Below are 21,798 nucleotides of genomic sequence, written 5' to 3'. Positions count from 1 at the left end.
CTTCCAGTGAAAAAACAACACATGGAGGCACTTAGTGATGCAGCACTCATAATTAACCCTGTAGTTGCTGCTGCACTGACTAAAATACAATAGCGGTCCTCCTCCTTGACCCAAGCAGTTAGCTAAAAGTTGGGGTCAAGCAGGTTGTTTCAGCTAGGACAAGAAATTGATGTTAGGTACTGCTTTGATGCAATTATTTATTTACAATGAATGTACAAAGTCCTTTCCCCCTGATTATAGCAGGAATCAAACAGCTCTCAGTTCCTCACAATTCCAAGTCTTTTTTCAGCAAGCACTCAGCTGTAAGACTCCTTCTCGCTGGGTGTTTTTCTCAGGGCCACATTCTCAGTGGTTGTTCTGGCTGTGTCCTGGACTTTCTGCTGCTTCTCTGCTGTTTTTCCTGCCTCTCTGTCTCACACACAGAGACGCTGCTGCCACCAAACAGTATCCAGAGAAACCCCTCTGCCCACAAGGCTGAACTAAGGCTATGTCTACACTGCCAAGTTTTTTCACCAAAAGTTATACCGCTTGTATTAAAGCGCTGTAATTAAATCGCTGTTGCATATCCACACTGTGCTCCTTGTGTCGCTGGAGCGCATCCACACCAGCAGCTTTTGCAAGTGCACAGCGGGCAGGTATCTCACTGTGCAACTGGCCGCAGGGTACTTTGGGAAGGGTTTGCAATGCCTCATGGGGCAGGTACAGCGTCCCATGATGCAGGTTTCTCAATCCCATTGTTCCATGGGCATCCTGCTAGATTGCCAGCGGCTTTTCAAATGAGGGTGTGGGGAGTGTGTGACAGGGAGCGTGTGGCGGGGGGCGGGGAGGGACAGACAGCATGTGTTGGGGGAGAGTGAGTGTGTCAGCATGCTATCTCCTAAATTCAGACAGCCGCGGAAGCAACCTGTCTTGAAGCAGGGGAACAGGGAAACCCTGACATCTGCCCCTGCCTCCCTCTCTGGTTGTGCACAGCACAGAGTCTCTCTCACACACACACGCATGTGCGCGCCTTCCTGCCTCTGTGTTCAGTGTGGGAGACAGCAGGAGCATTCCAAGCAGAGCATCTGGAGGCCAGTTACCCAATAAAAGCAAGCAAGGTGTTGTTTACACCGGCACTATGGCGTAAAAAGCCTTAGGACTCTTGTCCGGGGTGGTTTTATTACAGTGCTGCAACTGAGGAGTTTCAGCACAAAAAAGTAGCTTTGCAGTGTGTACACCTCTGCTGTTTCAGCACCAAAAGCTGCCTTTTGCAGACAAAACTTGGCAGTGTAGACCAGGCCTGATTTTGGCTCAATTTCCGTGCACTGAGTGTGCTTTTGTTTTGAGTGGTGACATGAGCCTCTCCCTTGGATGGAGACTCCTATTGTTTCAGCTACCAGCTTCCATAAAGGAGCTTAAAGATTTCTTACAATTATCTTAAAATGAAGGGCAGTGGTTACTCCCACCTGTTTCAATGGGGTTTAATGCAGCCCATAACAAGAACATAAACCCTCTAACACTGGTTGCTTTAACGAGGGTTGGGAGTAGAGCAAAGAACAATGGAGATGGTTATAGCAGGTGCTGAAAGTTTCCAGATTAGCAGAGTTAAGACCCAGGCTATGGCCACCCTACATCTTAGATTGATATCATTTATGTTGCTCAAGGGTGTAAATAAGCCACCCCCCCCGAGCGATGTGAGTCACACTAACCTAAGCGCCGGCGTGGACAGCTTCTCCCACCGACATGGCTCCCCCCGCTCCTTGGGGGTGGATTAATGAAGTCGACGAGAGAGCTCTCTCCCGTCGGCTTAGAGCAGCTACACCGGTGCAGCTGCGCCGCTGTAGGCCCTGGAGTGTAGCCAGTGCACCGCAGAGGGATGGGAAAGCTGGGTAGCAGAAGAAAACCTTTAGAAATAGTGAGTCTGCACTTTCTCCATTTTGTGTTTGTGGTTTTTCACAGGTATAGCTCCAGGCGGACACATGTTCAAACCAGTGCAATTCAGTTCCTATCCCAACCCATTCCTTTGTTTACAAACAGCTGTGTTGAGAAATGTACTCTCTTCCCATTAATTGCGATATATTTATATTGCTGTAATCCCCACAGGCTCCATTCAGGATTAGAGAGCCATCAGGGTAAGTGCTGTACCAACAGAGATCTCCATGAATACCTGTAAAATGCCCTCATATGTAATTAATACTTTGGAGCCTTAGTCCTGTTGGTAATGCCTTGCAGTCAAATCACTTCTCCTTTGTTGCCCACCTACCCAGTTAGAGGATGTCCTGGGCTTCAAAACTGGCACTGTTCACTACTGCTAAATTCTAGTGCTTCGCTACCCTGCTGATGGAGACCTCACAAGTACCCTAGGTAGATAAAGTCGCCTGAAACGTAAATAGCCCCTATGCAGGATGGCCAACCCCAAATGTCCCAAAATCATGCATCAGGCCCACCAAAAATCATGAGTTTGCCTTTAAAATCATGAGATTATGTTAAAATGGTCGATTTGGTTGTTCTTTTTATTGGCCTTCTGCTTTTTGAGCCTTTAGGGTGCCCGGGGGTCACGGTTTGAAGGTTTCTCCACAGCCACAAGGGCTCAAAACTTACTTTTTCTTTAAGAAAGGCTGGAATTTTTTTTGAAAAAACTGAAAACATTTCATCAATTTCAAAATGTGTTATGGAAAATAGTTACTGGTTTCTGACCAGCTGTACTAATTGCTAACCCCCAAGGAAGAGTCAACAATTTTTGCCGTTCTTTCAGTATTAAGCTAAATTGAAGGGAAAAAATTTGTAAAATACTCTGTGTGGCATTTTCTTTCTGTTGCGTGGCTTTGGGGGCCGAATTCTCCCTTAATCCTTTCCTGCACTGGGCACAGGAAAGGGGGGTGGAAGTTAGCTTTGGGCCTCCTGCATTCTGACCTACTGCTTATTTGTAACAGCCCTTATGGGCCAGTACATCATAAGAGAAAAGCCAGAGCCATTTCATAGCTCTCACTGTGCAGCCATCGCCACTTTGAGCTTCCCAGTAACAACAGGGGTACAACACTGATCCTCCTGCTCCATAAACACAGGCCTTTACCGCTTCAGCTGCAGAGACAAATTACTCTTTACCCATGGGCTGGGGAAGAGATGTGAGGGTTGTGAAAGAGTTTGTACAGGATGGCCCAATCCTGTCCAAAACTTGTTGCTTCATTAAGTTGATTAGAATAGAGGGGGAGGATGGATTAATAAGATTTTATTACGCTTATTAAGTTAACCCAAATAGTTACATAACAGTGGACTTCCTGGATCAACTGCCATTGTTTCCTCGGGCACAAAAGTCTGGTACCAAGCTCTGCTCCACCAGTGCAAGTTGAGGCTGGGCGAATGACGCATTCATGATTGCCATGCTCCAAGCGCAAACAGCCCTGGCGCTAAGGAAGGAGGCGTGTTCAAACTCCCACACAATATCACTTTGGCTACCTCATTGCATCAGAAACGGCTGTTGGCCCATGGGACTTTAATTATTAATCCAGAGGTGCTACATGTCGAAGCTTTCTTGAAAGCGGAGTTGAAAGTCAACATCGAGACAAGGAAACTTCTTTCATGCCTCCTGCTGAGGGCAATTAGAGGAGATGAAAGCTGGATTTATGAGCAGCGGTTAACCGCAAATATGGGTGATTCAGCAATAGTACAGGTGAGACACTGAGGCTGGAGAAAGGGAATGAGAAGAGACAAGAATCAGAGATAATTCTGTCATGTTGAATGGACAAGTTAACACAGAGACAGACCTTGGGAGGCCTTGGAGAAAGAGTGGGCTTACCCATGCAGCTACACAAAAAGCAAAAGGCTGCTTGGGAATAGCATCCCCACAAGAGATATAGCTTGGCTGGTTTGGAACTAGAAAGAGGCTGGTCTAGACAAGGAAATAACAGTGTTTAGGTGGGAGCTGGTGGTATATGCTTATATGACTAACCACCCCCTGGGCTGACAGCAGGGTCTGAAGCCTGGACCTTCAGTGCTAAAAGCATAAGCTCTATTGTTTGAGCTGATTCCATTACCTAGCAGCAATAGCAAATTGATAAACTTCTTATGTGGACCAGCTACTAGAAGAGGACAAAGACCCCCCACTCCCCTGTGTGCATTACTCTTAAAAGGAAGGTAGAGATGGAGGGTCCATGGGAGGCTATAAAATCAAACAGCACCCAATTCCTCATTTGCCAAGCTGAGGTCACCTCTAGACAGGCATGAGTGGGGACTGAATTCCCATGACCAATCCAGTCCTTGGCCTTTTTCTCAAGACTGCCAGTGAGGCCCAGATATGGTGGTTTATTACATGAGCATGTGTCAGTGGGATGAAGCCCACCATGTCATTTCACAGCTGCCACCAGATGATGATGACTTTATGCCACCACCAATTTTGGCCACATTTGTTCCAGTGCCCTGCAGGTTAAGGGCTCGCGATCCTATGGCTGATTTTCAAGCTTTATTATGGCGTTTTTCTTTTGGTTTGCTTCAAGACGGTTGTTCTTGTTCTGGGGAATGAACAAGGTGTTGCTGTCGTATGCAGCCTAATGAGAAATCATCAAGCCTCCACCAAAGATACAGAAGGGTTGGATAATTCAAATGATAGCGAAGCAACATTTGTCAGGGAGGCATCAGCAGAGTTCTTTGCAAAGCAAATCTCTGCCTGAGGCAAGATGTCAGACTCTCCTTGCAGCTATTGTACACTTCAGAGCTACCACTTTTTTTGGTTTGTTTGCACCAAAAAGAAGCCATAATACAATTAATGTGAGCAAACAGCTCTGTGTAGAAGAAATAACCGTCAAGGCAGATCGCTATGCTGGTAATTATATATCAGCCTGGTATTTCAAGAAGGGAAGCAGATAAGTGCCTTTTGATTTCGGTGAAGTCAGATGCCGCCTGGGAACACAGTTGAACGGGGAAAGAGGCTTCCTTGGCACTTCTGCCCTTCGTTTATTTTTCAGAAATGTGAAACCTATTCTGCTCTGACAGGTGGCAGCTGAGTCAAGATCAGCTCTTTACAACCACATCTCGGCATTAGCTCAGGTTATTCAGAGTCACAGTAACCCATAGTGGTTGCTCTCCATCTCAATTCTATTCTTGGAGAAGGTGGAGGGAGCAAGTGGAGGAGCAGGTTTTGAGCTGACCACTAGTTCTGGATAGAGGTGCTTGTACGGTCATGCAAAGAAATGGGGTTCAACTCCTGAGAGAAGGCTCCTCTTTCCTAGACAAGCAGGGTCTGCGGGCACTGCAGAGTCAGGGCATTCAGCTCCAGGAGAAAGCACCTCACCTTGTTCAATAGCGAATCCCTCTGGCTGGTTAAGATGAAGCACTGTTGGACTTTGCTCCAGCCCACATCAGTCAAAAGGGAGGTCGCTGCATTGCGAGGCCTCCAGGATATGGGCTCTTCAGCATCCTTATTTCCAAAGGATGTCAAAGTGCTTTAGAAACTATTGTATTCAGACTGTACAAAGCACAAGGAAGATGCCACTCGGCACTCCAAACATGGGGGCTCCTTCTCAGTGGGCATGAATCTGAGGCAGTAGTGAATGGCAGTCACTTTGGAGAGAGCGGTGTTTTTGTTGAGAGAGCCTGTGTGTGTGTGTGTGTGTGTGTGTGTGTGTGTGTGTGTGTGTTAGGGAAGTGTGAGAGACAGTGAGTGCACTGTCACTTTAAGCCCCTCCCTCCCCCCACATTCAGACCCCCCCCCACCCCAACTCACATGGAAGTTTTGCTCCTCCTGTCCTGGCCCCGACCCAGCCCACGCCGGAGACCGAGTGGCGCAGGCAGGCAGGGTCCAGGGAGGGACTCCGCTCTAGGCAGCGGTGGGCTGGGACGCTGCACCGCCAGTGACCGGCCGTGCCACTCTGGGATCCCCAGGGCTGGGGCCTTTGGCCAGCTGGCTGAGAAGGGAGGGAGGGGCCGGGGTTAGGGGTGGAGACGAGAGGATTCCAGCCCTGGCCAGCGAGGGGAATGGTGCCCCAAATTTTCGGGTGCCCTATGCAGCCGCCTATTCTGCATATGCCTAAGGACGGCCCTGGCTGGGATGGTCTTGGGCCAGGAGAGTACATGTTGGCATTGTAACAGTGCTTTGTGTCGGTGTGCTCAGGATAGAGTATTTGGTAAAACCGAGGCAGTAGGTGATGATCTTGTCCTCAGAGGCCTGAACAGCTGATACTTTCTCTGATACTCAGGTACTTATCTGAATACCAGGAACTCCTGAGTACTAATTACAGCTCTGACACTGAGTCCTTCTGTGCCCATGGGGAAATCATAGAACCTACATGCCTCAGTTTCCCAATCTGTAACTCTGGGATAAAATTGCTTGCATACAGAGTCTCCAAAGGGCGAAATGCCAGATATGTTTACATTGCTCCCAAGGTGAAAAGTACTGAGAAGGATTGTCCTACAGTCCAAGTGGCTCTGGTACAGCTACCCTCCTCAGCTGATATGAAAGCTAGGATGTTTCCAGACAGCCACACCACGACATCATAATTTATCTCCTGGGAAATTGAGAAGCTGTGTTGAATTTGAACGGCCACTATGGAAAGCTGAATCATACATCTGATCCCTGGTACACACTGTGACACAACAAACGGCAGGTAGCCGAGTAAATAGTTATTTCTGAATGGAATGTAATTCTCAGCTCTTTCATTAATAAAATGGACAGTTTGTGTGGCGTGCGTGATTGAATCTTGTGTGGTTGCTTTAATAATGAAGCAAGTAATGCTCATTTCGGTCCCACTGACAGTTGTTGTAATTAGCCAGAGGCAGAATAGAAAGAGCCGTGACGTTAGCACCACGATCTGCCTATGTACTTATTGTGTTTCTGCCTTTCCAATAAGGTGAATGAGATCACAGGTCGGAAACACGAGATGCCGGGCATTTCTGAAAAGGGCAACGTGGTCTGTGATGTGGGCAATCTGTTGACAGGCATTAATGCAGAACTGCTGTTGCAGCTTGTGATCCTAAAACAAAAGCCTTCCATGCTAAAGATTAATTAGTGGCTGATACACAGATATGGTGCATCATCTCTGTACAAACACCCCGAGACAGATTAAAAAACAGTGTATTCTAGAAATGTGATGCTATCGTTTTAGAGATGAGTCAGAGTAACAGGTAGTCCAAGTTAGGGCATATGCAAGGACATGGACTCCAGAATCAGCCAAAGCATGGACTGCTGCACCAGAAGGGAGAGGAGAAAACAAGGTCCAGCTGTGGCCACCCCTCCCCCCAGCACCTTCCTCGACCCAAGTACTGTCCCGAGGGGCCCCCTCACAGGTGGTGTCTCCCCTCCCCCTGCACCATGTGAGCTTGGCCGAAAGCTGCAGAGGAGCTAGCCAGAGACCCCAGCCAGTACGAACAGAAACAGCCACAGCAGGGACTTTGGGTCCTTCAATTTTCTGCAGTGTTGACTGGACTTTCTCTGCTCTGTGCTGGGCTAATTGGCTGCTTGCTTCTACCCTCCTTCACAATCTCTTCACCCCAACCTCATTCCTCTGACCCTCTTCCCTGCTCCCCTACCTCCTTCCCTTCAATGCCTCTTCCCTTTAGCCGATCCCCTCCTTCCTAAACACACCAAAACAGAAAAAAATCATGGAACTACCATGATTTTGCTACCATCATGTTGTTCACTCTGCTTGGATGTGATGCCCCTTCCCCCATCCTGTGTCTGTCCTGTCTAGTGAGATTAGAAGCACCTCAGGGCAGGGATTGTCATTTTGTTCTGTGTTTGTACAGCTCCTGGCGCAATGGGGTCCCGGTCCATGACTTGAGCTCCTAGGCTCTACCATAACACAAATAATAATAATACTTAACTAAGGGGTATGGTATTGTGGTAAACTAGCAAGTGTGAGTACGTATGACAGTTTTACTGGATGGAATGAGAACTTTTCAGCTGTGTGTCATAGACTCTATATTGTTAACAATAAATGGCGAATATCCTTTAGCTAGAATTGGAGATGCCATCTATGCAAAAAGAACCCAATTACTAATGATCACCATCATCAAGCATCAGAAAATGATGGGCTCAGATTCATTATTAACCTGTGCCATTCACCATTAAACACGCATCTTTTATGCAAGCTGGTCTACAGCATGTTTCTTACCATTAACCAATATGAGCCAATTCAATCTTCACATATGTGCAGTAAGAGAGAAATGAATATAGGCAAATCCTGTAAGATAAATTCCTTTTCCCCCATTCAAATATTCTAATATTCCAGAGAAACACAAATTCCTATTGATCAAGAAGTGCATGGTACACACAAGTCCACCTATTGAGATTTATAAGAATAAATAAGTAATTCATGTTTATTTTGCAAAGACACAGGAAATCTTGCAGGGCTAATCATTTCACTGGGGACAAAGGTTTATGGTCTGCAGCATGATAAGAGCACATATGGGGGTTATCCTATTATTTGTACGGCCAAAGAGAACCAGATTGAATTTGTGTGTGACAACAGACTAAATCCCTCAGTAATTTATTGCACAGACTAGTAAACCTTGCTCAAACCATGCTGACTGAAGCAAAGAAGGCATTAACCAGCTGATCTTACTCTGATATCTGTCATAGTGTTACCCACAGAAAAAATGGAAGTAATTCAGCCCACTCTATGGCGGCCAATAATGATTACTATTTTTATTGTGGCAGCAGGCAAAATGAGCTCAGCTGTATACAAACAAATGTGAAGAGACATTCTGTCCTAAACTGCTTTCACCACAAAGGTGAGCAAGTAGATTTTGTGCCTGGGCTAGTAAATGTTCATGATGATTTTGCAAGGCTGAGGTATCTGTCAATTTTTTAAATACCTAACAAATTAGGCCCCCGCAGCTCAGAAGACTGGTAATAGGATTAAGGTCCCTTTTTTAGGTCATCAGTTCAGATTTGTCCCACATGGGTAGTGACCAAAATCTGCTTCCAGCTGATGGCTGTTTGGTAGCTATCTGAAATGAGTTCATGGGCTTTGTCCATTTTGCAGCGTGCAAGTATGCAAATTCCAAAACCACCTTCATAACTGGTACTGACGGATGCCCTTATTGACAGTCTCTGCAGAGCACAATAATGCGCTTTCATGTGGGTGTTAGCTTGCCCATGCGGTACCTCTTCTGTGGATGAGAAAACACTGGTTACTTACAATTCCAATTCCGATGAAGTGAGCTGTAGCTCACAAAAGCTTATGCTCAAATAAATTTGTTAGTCTCTAAGGTGCCACAAGTCCTCCTTTTCTTTTTGCGAATACAGACTAACACGGCTGCTATTCTGAAACCTCTAAATTCCAACAGTGAATCCCAAATAAGCATTCTGGCTAGGTGAATTGTGCAGCTGTTAATTAAGCTGTGAATGAGAAGGCTCTTCATAACAGAGAGGTAAACAGTTTGGCTTGGAGCAGGACTGGGTGGGAAACTAACATTTTTGCAAAAACAAATTTTGGTTTCTCATTGAAAATTGAGAATGTCAGTATTCTGCCCAGCCCCAGAACAGAGGGGAGGGGATCTTTGCAGATGTGATTGAGTTTGAGAGCAAGGTGGGTAAGAAACCAGTTTCAGAATGCCCTCTTCCTGAATGGACTATCAAACTATTCCGAACTTTAGAAGGGGCTGTATTTGTGCTCACCATATGGTGTGCTGATTATAGCAGCGGAGTAGAAACCAGCATGCCAAGGTTCTAGACGTAGCTCTCCCATTGCCTTGCTTTGTGATGTTGGGCAAGTCACTCACCCTTCCATGCCTCAGCCCGTTTGTTAAAGCCGGTAAAGCACCCACCTGTGTAAAGCATTTTGAGATCCGGAGATGAACCAGGCTACAATAAGCTCTAAGCACAGTATTATAATGTATTAATGGAACTCCAATCAATGTTAACTAGTGAAACTTATATATCAAATGGAGACTAGGCCCCTAAAACTGCATTTATAACCCTGTTCTTTGTGATGAAGAGAACCCACCACCTTCTTGATTTTAGTGAAAAGCCTCAAAAGCAGAATGTGAAACCCACTCTGCATTACTCTTGCCTCTGGAGACTGGTAAGCTTGCAGTTGAGCATGGACTCTTCAGGTGGTTAATTGAATAATTGGCTTCCCTGGTTAACAGAGCAAGAAGTAAACACAGGATTAATATTTTTGTCCTGGCTGGAACCATCTCATTTGTGTTCTATATGGATTTAGGGCAAGGAGGCCCTGACTGCAAGTCAATGAAGTTTGGAGATCCTGAAACAGTTAAAATGGATTTTTTAACCGACATGAACTCTTCTTTACTGGTTTCAGAATAACAGCCGTGTTAGTCTGTCTTTGCAAAAAGAAAAGGAGGACTTGTGGCACCTTAGAGACTAACCAATTTATTTGAGCATGAGCTTTCGTGAGCTACAGCTCACTTCATCGGATCCTGCGCCTGATCATTTAACACCAAGGAAGAATAAACCCACCAATTTTGCAACATGATGCAATGTCTCAGCATTTGTTGCACCACGTGCCGGGGGGGTCCTACAGAGGATGTGGCTGCGTTTGTGGCTCTTCTCTGCTGAAGTGCTGACACCTCGTGGGCTGTGGAGGCCATGGCAGCTTGTCAGGTCTCACCACATTCCAGTCTTGATTGCATCAGCCTAAGAACCTGACTCATCAGGACAAATCGGGTGGTGTCTCATTAGGTGCCTCTGGCTGGTGTGTCCTTATGAGCAATACGTCCTTTTCTTTCACTTGATCATTTCCCAGACAGCGTTCCCTTCAGTCAGCCTTGAAACTGGGGTTTATTTTCTAATGAGTGCACCGACATTTTTTTACAGTTTTATTTTTAAATGACAAAGTGGATTCAAAGACAGTGTATAAATTGGAAATGGGCCCAAGCCCCTGATTTTGAATGTGGATCTGATCTTCTGCAAAGTCCAGATTCAGGGTTTTTGTTCAGTGGATTGTAGAGATGTGAATTGGATGTGAAACAAAGCTCCAGATCTGAAAAAGGATCAGAGGTGTTTTGTTGCAGGCCCATCTCTAATAGAAACATTCAGCTCACTAAGCTTCCCTGTGCCCCCATTGTGAGCTGTTATGTGCTAGAAACTCCTGTGTTTCTCAGACTGTTCTGCAGAGACACATGATGTGATGTTACCTAATGGGTAGGACAGTGCTGTTGCAAATTCAGGAAACTGGGGGGTAGCAGAGATATTTGCAAGTCACCCCCATGCTGTCAATTGCTGGGTTTTAATAAATTATTGGAACAAGGAAACCCATCGCAAACGCTCATGTTAATGAAGAAAGACAGGCTTATTCGATCTGATTGTAGTATTGTCAATGTTACAACACATTGCCCAGAGGAGTGTGGTTTGAATGCTTCCTGCTTTTTAAACTTTCCACGTAGTGAGTTTTCCCCCCCAACTCACACAACTGATGATAATCCATCGTATGACTGCCAAAATGTATGTATAAGGAGGGAGTGAAAGGCAGAATGAGATGAAATCAAGACTAACAAAAGAGGAAAGTAGGCAACTGCTTTATCTAAGGCCCTGTCCACACTGTGGTAGAATAGTACAAGTAAAGCCCATGTTTAAGCATGGTTCTTGCTAGAGGGCTTCTGTCAGGGTCTTGCTCATCTTTGGGACAGATATATTTTATCTTTTTACATGCCAAGAGAAGTCACATGGTTTGAATCGTACTTGGCACAGGGCCAAAGGCAAGAGTCAGAACAAAGATACCATATACTAGACAGAACCCTTGGGAAGTTTTGCTAGTTCCAGATTGATATACTGGATACATTACTGTACATCTATATTCAGCAATATGGCCCACAAAACTGATAACTCCCTGCTCTAATACCTAGCTTGTATTAATTAAAGACTTCCTAGGCTGCAGCATACAAGTGTACACAGTGGGCCAAATTTATCTGTGGCGCACTGATAATAATAGAGTTGCATCAGGCATTAATTTGGCCCAATGAGTACTACACTAACGAGAGACAGGTCTGAGCCAAAACCCCAGACTCACACTTTGGGGAAACTTGAGTCCAGCTGTGGACTTCATGTGTAGCCCTGTGATATATAATGGACCGGTACCAAACCCCTGCTGTTGAATGTCCACATCCAAATGTTGCAGGTTCTGCCTATCTTTAATGCCATCCCTTACAAAAGACCATCACTGAACTCAGGCATTCACGTTAGGGCAAACGGGCATGAAGTAGCCATGGACTAGGGCACATCTGGACCCACAGCCCCCAGATTCTGGGCACAGAACCCATTAGCAAAGCCCCACATATTTGGTATTTACAAGAGGCAGGACAACCTGCTTCAGTTGGAAGCAAGAATTTTACATGAGCATTTTGCAGCCCTGTATTAATTGAGTCAGTTGGGCTGATGCAATAGGACAGTGATGTATGTCCCCACTGCTCTTTGGAGAAATGACAGGGAAGGCTTTAGATGATTCTACTGGGTGAGGTACCACTAATGTTAATGGTTTCCACTAGCAAGGAGATCAAGACATTCCCATCGTTGCCGGCACCCAGTGCCAGAGGCAAGCAACAGCAGGAGGCGGGGGGCGGGGGGAGGTGTTGGGGTTCGCTGCCCGGTGTGCATCACCCAGTAATCACAACGGGGTGGAGAAGCAGAAAAGTTTATTTGAAGCTTCAAAGAAGGTACAGGGAGATTAGAATCTCAAATCCTGCACACAGAGCAGGAAGTTACACAGGCTTTTATACATCCTTTCTTCAGCATACTTATCCAATAGCAAGCTGCCCTAAGTATCCATATAGCCAGCCAATCCAGTTACCAGCTAGTTCCCTTGTTCTCTGTACCAGCTGTTAAATTATACATAAAGCTGCTTTATTCAGCATTGTTCCTCCATATCTGTCTTGTTTGGCCTTGTTTAGTTTCAGGCAGTCTGACTCTGCAACATATTGTTGCAGATCCTCAGCATAGCTGCTGTGAGTGCCTCCAGGCGGGGTGGGGGGGGGGGCAAGGACAGTTGGTCCTAATGCGCATAACTGCTGTGAGTGCCTCCAGGTGTGTGGGGGGGCAAGGACACTTGGGCCTAGTGCGAGGGGGGGCTTCATCGACACTCGTGGTCTTCCATCCCCTCGAGTTACCTAGTGGCCATGCCCAGTGTCCCCAACACCATCTTCTAAAGGCCTGTGGGGAATTTGCCACTCCAGGCCCCTGCAAATGGCTCCTTTTATAGGCTGTTGTTTCATATGCCATGGCAAGAAAACTGGAAACATTCCTAGTTGTATGTGCCATCATATTAGCAACTTGCAGTTTTATTGTAGCTGTGTGGGTCCCAGAATATTAGGGAGACAAGATGGATGAGGTAATATCTTTTCTTGGATCGATTTCTCTTGGTGAGAAAGACAAGCTTTTAAACGTACCCAGAACTCTTCTTTAGGTCAGTGTAAGCTAGAAAGCTTGTCTCTTTCAGCCTTTTTCAAATGGTGTTTTGCTTAGAAATTTAGCTAACTTTAAAACAAAAACAAATAAACAAAAAATAACAAAAATAAAACAAAGGGTGAAAAACACTCCAAAATGACTTGAAACAAAACAAAAAAATCAGTTTTAGGTTGAATTGAATTAAATGTTTTTATGTGTAGATATTTCCCCTAAATTATTTGCTCAGTTCTAGTAATAAGGACTTTTACTGCAAAGATAATTCCCTCCTTCAGCCATGCACTAGAGTTACATGAAATTGCACAGAGATTTTTGGACAAATACAGGCCTGGTCTGTAAAATACTTAGACCTCCAGACCCCACCATCTCCAGTTGGCATGGAGACTCCATCCCATCCTGGCAAATAATGACTTGGCCTCAGTTATTCACAGCTTAATCACCCCTTGCCTGTACTACAGCAGTGCAATATACCTGGTCTTGAACTTTCAACACTTAGCCAACAAACTCAGGACACTGCAGCACATTATATACATAGTCATATATAAAGTACAACCTTCTGCACAGCCAACCCATACACACTAGTGACGTCAAGGTAAACTGTAGCATTTTAGACTTTTGGCCCAAGATTTTCAAAGACAGAAGACTAAAGCTAGGCTCCTAAATCCTGCTTTAAGCACCTCAATAAATGGACTGGTTTTCAAAAGTGTTAGGTACCCAGAGAAAGTGCTGAGCATGCCTTGGGCAACTGGTATCATTAGGAACAAATGACTGCTCAGCACTCTTGAAATTCCAGCCATTTGGTTAGGTACCTAGATACAGATTTAGGAGTCTAACTTCAGGCTCCTACTTCTGACAATCTTACTCACACTATATGTTTGAAATGGTGCCTCTGATTCATTGTTTTACATTTTGTGAATAAAATGTGCATCAGTAATAACAACAACCCCCCCAACCAGTTATTTAAAAATGAAAATGACTTTCATTTGATATCAGCCTGGTTGTGCCCCAGGATATTCTGAACCTTAATACTTTATACAGTGAAGATTAAATGTCTCTAAAGAATCTTAGGTAGCCTAGTTAGTGGATCACGAGCCTGATTAATGAAGAACTTGGAGTGATTTCCCTAGAGATCCAAGCAAGTGCACTTCAGTACCTAGCCCTTTCTTTAAGATGTAACAGAACGTGCATTACAGATATGAGTCTCTTTATAATATCTGGTTTCAGAGTAACAGCCGTGTTAGTCTGTATTCGTAAAAAGAAAAGGAGTACTTGTGGCACCTTAGCGACTAACCAATTTATTTGAGCATAAGCTTTCGTGAGCTACAGCTCACTTCATCGGATGCATAAAAGTGGAAAATGCAGTGAGGATGCTTTTTTATACTTATATGTTTTTATATGTTTTTCTCTCCCCCCACCCCACTCTCCTGCTCGTAATAGCTTATCTAAAGTGATCACTCTCCTTACAATGTGTATGATAATCAAGGTGGGCCATTTCCAGCACAAATCCAAGGTTTAACAAGAATGTCTGGGGCGGGGAGGGGGGGGGAACTAGGGGAAATAGGTTACCTTGCATAATGACTTAGCCACTCCCAGTCTCTATTCAAGCCTAAGTTAATTGTATTCAGCAGTCTCTCGCTGGAATCTGGTTTTGAAGTTTTTCTGTTGTAATATCGCAACTTTCATGTCTGTAATCGCGTGACCAGAGAGATTGAAGTATTCGCCGACTGGTTTATGAATGTTATAATTCTTGACATCTGATTTGTGTCCATTTATTTTTTTACGTAGAGACTGTCCAGTTTGAGCAATGTACATGGCAGAGGGGCATTGCTTGCACATGATGGAATATATCACATTGGTAGATGTGCAGGTGAACGAGCCTCTGATGGTGTGGCTGATGTTATTAGGCCCTGTGATGGTGTCCCCTGAATAAAGATGTGGGCACAGTTGGCAATGGGCTTTGTTGCAAGGATAGGTTCCTGGGTTAGTGGTTCTGTTGTGTGGTATGTAGTTGCTGGTGAATATTTGCTTCAGGTTGGGGGGCTGTCTGTAGGCAAGGACTGGCCTGTCTCCCAAGATTTGTGAGAGTGATGGGTCGTCCTTCAGGATAGGTTGTAGATCCTTAATAATGCGTTGGAGAGGTTTTAGTTGGGGGCTGAAGGTGACGGCTAGTGGTGTTCTCTTATTTTCTTTGTTAGGCCGGTCCTGTAGTAGGTGACTTCTGGGTACTCTTCTGGCTCTGTCAATCTGTTTCTTCACTTCAGCAGGTGGGTATTGTAGTTGTAAAAATGCTTGATAGAGATCTTGTAGGTGTTTGTCTCTGTCTGAGCGGTTGGAGCAAATGCGGTTGTATCGTAGAGCTTGGCTGTAGACAATGGACCGTGTGGTGTGGTCTGGGTGAAAGCTGGAGGCATGTAGGTAGGAATAGCGGTCAGTAGGTTTCCGGTAAAGGGTGGTGTTTATGTGACCATCGCTTATTAGCACCGTAGTGTCCAGGAAGTGCTATATTGATGACATCTTCATCATCTGGACCCATGGAAAAGAAGCCCTTGAGGAATTCCACCATGATTTCAACAATTTCCATCCCACCATCAACCTCAGCCTGGACCAGTCCACACAAAAGATCCACTTCCTGGACACTACGGTGCTAATAAGCAATGGTCACATAAACACCACCCTATACCAGAAACCTCCGGGACCGCTGCTCCCGCCCCCCACCCCCCCTGGTTCCTCAGACATTCTTGTTAAACCCTGGATTTGTGCTGGAAATGGCCCACCTTGATTATCATACACATTGTAAGGAGAGTGATTACTTTAGATAAGCTATTACCAGCAGGAGAGTGGGGTGGGAGGAGAGAAAACCTTTTGAAGTGATAAACACCCATTTTTTCATGATCTGTGTGTATAAAAACATCTTCACTGCATTTTCCATTTTTATGCATCCGATGAAGTGAGCTGTAGCTCACGAAAGCTTATGCTCAAATAAATTGGTTAGTTTCTAAGGTGCCACAAGTACTCCTTTTCTTTTTATATATAGGTGAGCTCACTTTAAGATAATAATGCCTGCCTTTGAAATGGAATTGCTGGATTCAGGTGCTTATCACCTTGGAGCCAAGTTCAAATATCAGTGCAATCTGCAGAGATGAAAAGTCATTCCCATCTGACAGCTGGATTTAATTGCTCAGCTGAAATAAGCTGCTGGCTTCCCCCGACCTTTTAGAGGAGAGGTCTGCTTCATGAAAACTGCCTTGTCAAGGCCCCTTTATTGTTCGCCTCAGCAGAAAGGTCAAGGATTAAAAGGGCTATGGAAACCCAGGCTGGATGGAGGAGTTTTGCTGCCTTAGACAAACCTAAAACCATAAACTCTATCTGCATTCCCCCTTACAAACAATTACCAGGCCTTTTGTTGCCCCTAACGCTTTCCTGCCCTGCGTGACCAGCTGTTCCACCTTCTATGCTAGAGATGGTGCAGATGGAAAATGAAACTCCTGCTCAGCCTTAAATTATATGTGGTCTTTTCAGACTGGAGTGAAGAGATATTGCAGAGGTTATGTAGGGGCCGCACAGGGAAATTTGTATTGGTGTTGCCTGTGCAGAACCTGTTCTGTGGATAAAGAAAACACTTCAGATTCTAGCACCTTCCACGTGCACTAAATTAATTTTAAAATTCACAAAATAGGGCCATTTTGAGACAGATTAGATTTTTCAGAATTATAGAAATTAGAGGCTCAATTTTCAAATTTTGAGGCCAAAAGACACTTAAATCCCTTTTGTAGGCATGTGATGGGCATGCATGCCCTGCATCCAACTGCGGGGATTAACCCCTCACTGTGGGCTGAGGAAGCCACACCCCCACGGCCCTATTGGGCATGCTCAAAGTGCAACACCAGTATAAGAGGGAGCAGCGTGGCTCAGTCTGGGTGGACTGCTGTAGGGGAAAGAGGTGTGCTGTTGGCCCCCTGCTGAAGGGTTGCAGCCACTTCACAACACGAAGGCCAGCCAGCTGACAGCAACCCTCAACCCCCAGGTGCTGGATGTGACTGAGGGAACTAGGAAACCACAAGAAGCGGGTAGCAAGTAACCCTGGGAGTCTTTGTGGGGAGTTGGTTGGACAACCGGAGGCTAGCTCGGTGTGTTATGGCCGGATCCCCGCCATGCTGGTGGCAGGCAACCCTGCCACTGAGGGGGCCCTGGATTGGGACCCAGTGGAGAGGGAGGGCCTGGGTCTCTCATCCTGGCCTCTGCCCCCCCACTGAGGTGGCAGCCCATCCTGACAGTGACTGACTCCGGCAGCTAGGCCACACAGCCCCGAGCCTGGGGGTGTGCAGGTGCGACTGCAGGCCTGACCCATGACAAGGCACCTAACGCTTAGTTTGGTGCCTATACTAAAACATCCAAATTTGAAAACTGGTCCCATTGGACCCTTACGGATGGAAAAGACTCTCTGAGGTAACTTATCTGTCTCCCATTTTGTGGACTGCTGTGGAATTCAGCTGGTATTTTATTTCATTATATCTACTGCCTATCTCCAAATGTCTTGGTCCATCCGTCATCCTAAACTGCTCCATCCTCAGCTACAACCTCCTAAAATGTCTGCAACATCTCTGGAAACCATACATAATATGTTTGTTAAAGCCACTCTGTTTGATTCCTTTTCTTGCATTTCAGTCTCTCCTCTGAAGTCTAATTAGATTGCAAAGCACTAAAGAAGCCATGAAATTACCTTGAAATTGAGAGTTAAAGGGCTTTTGCTGATTCATTAAAGAGGATTTGTGAGCCTAGACACTGGACCAAATTTGCTAATGGACCTAAATGGGGTTTTTTTGTGGGTTACATGCCTGTAAAAAGGTTCGTGCTTTTCTCCGTGGAAAAAGTCCTCGTTGCTTTGAAACTACTAAAACTTTGTTTCAAAGTGCAGAAATTATGAGGCAAATGAAATGGCGGCTGTAATGGTGTGAGACGTTATCAGCCATCAATTGTATTACTCAGTTTGAATGAAACAAACTGTTGTCATTGCATTAGGAGCGGGCCAGCTAGTTGAATTGAGTCGTCTCATCCTGGTTAGCTGGTGCTGGGGGGGTCCCCTTCTGGATAGGGAGGGCGTATAGGGACGTATGGGCGTATAGGGACAAATCCTGTCGTTTTTATGTAATCAAAACTCCCCTGAAAGATTTGTCTAGGTTAGGAATTTTTAGAAAGTGCCTAAGATGCACAAGTTCCATTAACCTGGCCTCATAACTCAGACACTTCTGGAAAAACCTCCCCTATGAGCCTGATCCTGAAAAGTGTGGTCATTAAGAGCTCAGGGCGCTTGGCAACCTGTTGGATCAAGCACTGATTAAGGCCTGCAGGGTTCAGATGGGGTAAGTGAGGCACTGACTGGGAAAATTACACAGAGTCTATGATAGTCAGGAATAGAGCCCTTGACACCTGACTCCCTGTCCACTGCCTTAACCCCGTGACTGCCCTATCTCCCTGAGGGATAGGGAACCTGATACATTAGAAGAGAGCATCTAAGGCGTTATATGACGTTACTGGCATTTCACAATGCACATTGTAATTAGGTCTGAGCCCTTATTGGAACCCTGTCTCCAATCCTCAGCTACTGGAACAATGAGGATTTTCTCCAGCCACATCAGAATATTGTGGTATTAATGTGCGGGGACTTTGTATTGCTCTGCAGTTGTGTTCACTGGTTCTCTAGCTCTGCAAGGACATTGTTCTTTGTTTATACCAAAATAAATGACATTATCCGGGTTCCTAAAAAAACCCTAAGCTTCCCCCACTCATCAGTCCCAATTCACTCCTGTTTATTGGCTCTATCATCATCCCCACCTTTCCCTAAAATAAACTCTGATTAGAATGTATTTCTCTTCAATCCACCCGTTCAGGTGTGGGAAGGTGGGGCTAGTTTTGTTACACTCATTGCACCACCCTGGTGTCAGTCTTAAACGTCGTACAGTCCTTCTGCTTCCTTGGTGACATAAATTTCTTCCTTGCCTACATGCTCTAGGAAGCTTTAATAAAGGAAAATAAGCCAAGTGTTAGTGCACACAAAGGTGACTTGTGGGGGAACAAGGTATTGCATCCCCTCTGATCTTCAGTGCAGTTATGAAAAACGTTCCAGGCATGAAGGCTCCATGTGGGTTATTCTTTGCTTTGCTGATGCAGCAGCGTTTACCATCCCGTTGAATGAACATGTCCCAGACAGTAAAAAATAACAAAGTGAAAGGGCAAGTTCTTTCTACAGGCCAGTCTGGGCCAGGCTGCCAGATATGATAGTACAGAGCGTCTCACATCATAAAAGGAAATCTGCAAACACTGGCAAACTGAAGCCTCTGTAATGTTCCCTGTCAGCAGATTGTCAACTAAACAAAGGCGATGGGGTGGGAATCTATGCAAGGGAACATCTGTGAGTCATGTCTGTGTCTGGCAGTGTTTATGCATGCACATCTGGCTGCCGTGTGTGTGTGTGTATGTTTGAGTGAACGCTTGGTGTGTGTGTGTGTGGAGGGTGTGACTGCTCAAGCACGTGTTTGGGGTGCACGAGAGTGGGCCTGTTTGTGCAAAGAACTTATCTCATCCCAAGACAGTTCCAGAGAGCCTGGGCTCTTAGCACAGGAACACTGGAATTCTTGTCTCCTATCTCCAGATGTGGCCTTTAACAGACACTTTCAAGGAAGGCAAATCCTATACTGCCACCATCATTATTGCACTTGGAGTTTTGTGCAATTTAATATAACATGGGAGTTGTTCTCCTTGATCCCCAGCTGGTGATCAGCTTATGCTAGGGTTGCCAACTTTCTAATTGCACAAAACCGAACACCCTAGCCCTGCCCCTTCCCCGAGGCCCCAGCCCCTTCCCCGGCCCTTCCCCCAGGCCCGACCTCCATTCACTACATTCCCCCTCAGTCAGTGGCTTGCTCTCCCCCACCCTCACTCACTTTCACTGGGCTGGGGCAGTGAGTTGGGATGTGGGAGGGAGTGACAGCCCTAACTGGGGGTGTGGGCTCTGGGGTGGGGCCAGAAATGAGGGGTTCAGGGTCCAGGGGGTTGGGGTCCAGTGGGGGTGAGGGCTCTGGAATGGGGCTGCGGGCTCTGGGGTGGGGCTGGGGATGAGGGGTTTGGGGTGCAGGAGGGGGGTCCAAATTTTAGGGGGGCTCAGGGCTGGGGCAGGGGATTGGGGCACAGCATTGGGGTGTGGGCTTACTTTGAGCGGCTCCCAGTCAGCTGCACAGCCGGGGTGCTAAGGCAGGCTTCCTGCCTGTCCTGGCATCGCGGACTGCACTGTGCCCCGGAAGCGGCCAGCAGCAGGCCCGGCTCCTAGGCGGAGGTGCGCAGGCTGCTCTTGCCCGCAGGCAATCCCTTCCCCTAGCACCAACCAGCCAATGGGAGTGCGGAGCTGGCGCTCAGGGCAGGGCAGTGTGTGGAGCCCTTTGGCCACCCCACCTAGGAGCCAGACCTTTTGGCTGCTTCCGGGGCACAGCGTGGTGTCAGAACAGGTAGGGACTAGCCTACCTTAGCCAGGCAGCACCACTCACCGGACTTTTAATGGCCCGGTCGGCAGTGCTGATCGGAGCCACCAGCGTCCCTTTTCGACTTGGTGTTCCAGTCTAAAACCAGACGCTTGGTCACCCTAGCTTATGCCTTGAAGCAGATGACTGATAAAACCATTCAGCTCTTGCATAGCTTTGCATTGTCAAAAAACAATAAGATTTTTTTTTTTATAAACCTGTGTCCTATATGGAATCAGAATTGTAGGACTGGAAGGGACCTTGAGAGGTCATCTAGTTCAGTCCCCTGCACTCATGGCAGGACTAAGTATTATTTAGACCATCCCTGACAGGTGTTTGTCTAACCTGCTCTTAAAGATCTCCAATGATGGAGATTCCACAACCTCCCTGAGCAACTTATTCCACTGCTTAACCACCCGGACAGTTAGGAAATTTTTCCTAATGTCCAACCTAAACTGCTCTTGCTGAAATTTAAGCCCATTGCTTCTTGTCCTATCCTCAGAGGTTAAGAAGAACAATTTTTCTCCCTCCTCCTTGTAAACAACCTTTTACATACTTGAAAATGGTTATCATGTCCCCTTTCAGTCTTCTCTTCTCCAGACTAAACAAACCCAATTTTTCAGTCTTCTCTCATAGGTCATGTTTTCTAGACCTTTAATCATTTTCATCACTCTTCTCTGGACTTTCTCCAATTTGTCCACATCTTTCCTGAAATGTGGCGCCCAGAACTGGACACAGTACTCCAGTTGGAGGCCTAATCAGCGCGGAGCAGAGCTGAAGATTACTTCTTGTATCTTACTTACAACACGATATCAGATATAGGAGAGTTTGCACCTTGACTGTTCTACCCACCATAGTTCCCCCTGTGGTGGCTAATTTCAAATGACCCGTGAATCCTCATCTCAACCTATGAAGCTACTACAGAAATTAAATATGGACAAAAAGGTGCTGAGA

The sequence above is a fragment of the Lepidochelys kempii genome, chromosome 12, assembly GCF_965140285.1.
Source record: "Lepidochelys kempii isolate rLepKem1 chromosome 12, rLepKem1.hap1, whole genome shotgun sequence".
Classification (NCBI taxonomy): Eukaryota; Metazoa; Chordata; order Testudines; family Cheloniidae; genus Lepidochelys; species Lepidochelys kempii.
Note: the sequence above shows the minus strand (reverse complement) of the source record.